The 2,661-nt window shown below is 41.9% G+C and overlaps 1 non-coding gene across 1 annotated transcript; it reads right to left on the minus strand.

Moving 5' to 3' along the window:
• Positions 1 to 1,184: 1,184 nt before the first annotated feature.
• On the minus strand, positions 1,185 to 1,259 carry TRNAD-GUC (transfer RNA aspartic acid (anticodon GUC)). The gene has a single exon. It is a non-coding gene; the product is annotated as a tRNA-Asp (tRNA).
• Between the last annotated feature and the right edge of the window lie 1,402 nt (positions 1,260 to 2,661).

The following is a 2,661-nucleotide window of genomic DNA, read 5'->3' on the forward strand; positions in this document are numbered from 1 at the left end:
AGTGAAAATGGCATGTATAAATAATGAGTATTGTTAATGGGCTAAGATCCAAAGAAGGCACATGTGTACATAAGAAGGACATAGCTTTCTTTGTTCCTTTTATGTCATTTATTTATTTACAAAATTTGTATGCCACTTTCCCGGAGACAGGGTCAAGGCAGCTCACAACTAAAACAATACAACAAAACCAAACAAACCATTGAACACCATCTATTAAAGATACTGCAGTATTTTCCATTGCCAGAGAGACAAGCTGTTTTTTTAACGTACCGGTGGCAAAAAAAATTGGTAATTGGACAGTAGCAAATTAGCACCGATGTGTCTGGGAGGCTCAAAAATCCACACCTTCCCATCCACATACAAATATGGTTGGACTGCAAGCTTTCTGGGATGATCTACCAGGTTTGGGAAACATCAGAGCAAAGCAGGGGAGACCCTTGGAAGGTGGATGCGTGAAGAATGACATTGTGTGGATGCTTGAAAAAAGCACTCTAGTTTGGAAGACTAGGTAAAGAAAAAACCTCCCTGTGGAAACAGCCTCATTTCTTTGAAGAAGGAATTACATAAATATCCAGATCAAAAATTATAATGCAAAAATGTCAGCATGTTTTTTACGCTGGAGTAACCCATTTCATATCAAAATAGTGAAATGGCATGAAATTTAGCATTTTGAGACCCCCTAGGTTAAATTAACAATTTAAAGAATGTCATTATTCTCTGACTAATATATTCCACACATGGGTTCTTTAGTATTCTGGCACAGTAACTAAAATCACACCCATCTAACACTACATCAGCTAATAGCTATGTGTCAAATACAAAATCCAGCTAATAATTGCATCTTGTACATGATCAAATTACCTCGAAAGTCTACAGCTCGTAGATGCTGGACTGGCTACCCTCACGTGCAAATAAGAACAACACTGCTGAGACTACTGGCTGGTTTTGCTTCATATACTGTCTTCAAGACAGTCCTGATCTGTGTGATTGGGAAAGTGTATAATAGAACAAGGTGTCAATGTAAGACTTTATTGTCACATGAAAACATCAACGCATGAAGCTGCCTTATACTGAATCAGACCATTGGTCCATCAAAGTCAGTTTTGTCTACTGTGACCGGTAGCAACTCTCCAGGGTCTCAGGCAGAGGTCTTTCACATCACCTACTTGTCTAGTCCCTTTAACTGGAGATGCCAGGGATTGAACCTGGGACCTTCTGCATGACAAGCAGATGCTCTACCACTGAGCCACAGCCTCTCCCCAATGGAGACTTCATTCTCCATTGTTCAATCCCAGCCTTCTTTTGCAGTTTCATCTGCTTGGATTGTTTTAATGAGACCCTCGTTGGGCACCATATTACTGACTGCTCTCAAGGCTCCAGTTACCCACCTGGTCAGCATTGCTGGTGAGAACAAGAGGTGGTTGCAGTGAGTATATATACGAAGAGCTCTGCTGCATCAGACCAATGGTTCATCCATTCCAGCATCTTTTCCATTGTGACCAACAGGTGCACAGAGGGCTCACAGTAGGAGCACAAGAGGCCAAAGCCTCCCCCTATTGCTGCCCTTCGGCAACTGACATTCAGGGGTAGACCGCCTCTGAACATGAAGGTTCCATTTCGCCCTCATGGTGAACAGCCACTGATGAACCTATCCTCCATGGATGTATCTAACCCCCTTGGGATGGTGGCCAACATTACATCAGCAAGTTCCACAAGTGAATTATGGTTTGTATGAAGTTCATCCAAAGGCAGGTATGAAGTTGTTGCGTGACTTTTCCTTCAGGTCAACATTTGTGCTTCTGGAGGGACAAGTCATCTTCACATAGTGCTATATGAAGGAACCTCAGAAACTCCTGTACGCACATGCCCTAAATTTCCCTGGAGGTTGTAATTTGTTGTCCTAACTAAGCTTTTATAATCACAGTTAATTGGCCCATTCTTGTTTAAATGCATTGAGCATTGCACATTTGCTTTCTCACATGGCAAGCACTTTCTGTACAAAAATGCATGAAAATCATATCTGTGTTTCACTGTATGATCATGCAGTAGGATGCTATGCCTGGCCATTGCTTATAAGTGAAAGGCAAGGCTCACATGTGCAATCATCACCTATGACAACTGACACATAATTAACATGTTTTTCCCCTAGCTGGAAGTGCTATCCATTTTGCGAAATAAAAAATGACCCTTAGTTATACCATTGGCTGTCATTACTTTCAGTACTAGTGCATATGGAAGGATCTCCAGGAGGGTAGCCAGTAATTCTACCCAACTTGTAGCCAATTTAATTGCCTCCCCATTTCAGGTCCATGATATGCTTTTCAAAATCATGTAGCCCAAACTGTGGGTTCATATGAAAACATTGTCAGGATTTTTCTTTTCTCCCCCCTCCCCCTTTCTCTCTAATAGCTTGTCCACTAGTCTATTTCCCATTTTTGATCATGGCAATGTCCTGCTGAATAGTAATAGGGTACGGTTTCCCCCGAGTACTTCTGTTGTGCAGTCTCCAATCCACATTAATCGCGGTTCGGACTGAAACGAATGAAAGTAGCCCCGCTGAACCTAGCTTGGGGTAAACAAAACAATTCTGCTTTGGTGAACCTAAAACGTACATCTGATCCGGCATAGCTGAGGCAAGTATGCACAATTTAAGTGTCATGT

Source organism: Euleptes europaea, chromosome 2, assembly GCF_029931775.1.
Source record: "Euleptes europaea isolate rEulEur1 chromosome 2, rEulEur1.hap1, whole genome shotgun sequence".
In the NCBI taxonomy this organism is placed as follows: domain Eukaryota; kingdom Metazoa; phylum Chordata; class Lepidosauria; order Squamata; family Sphaerodactylidae; genus Euleptes; species Euleptes europaea.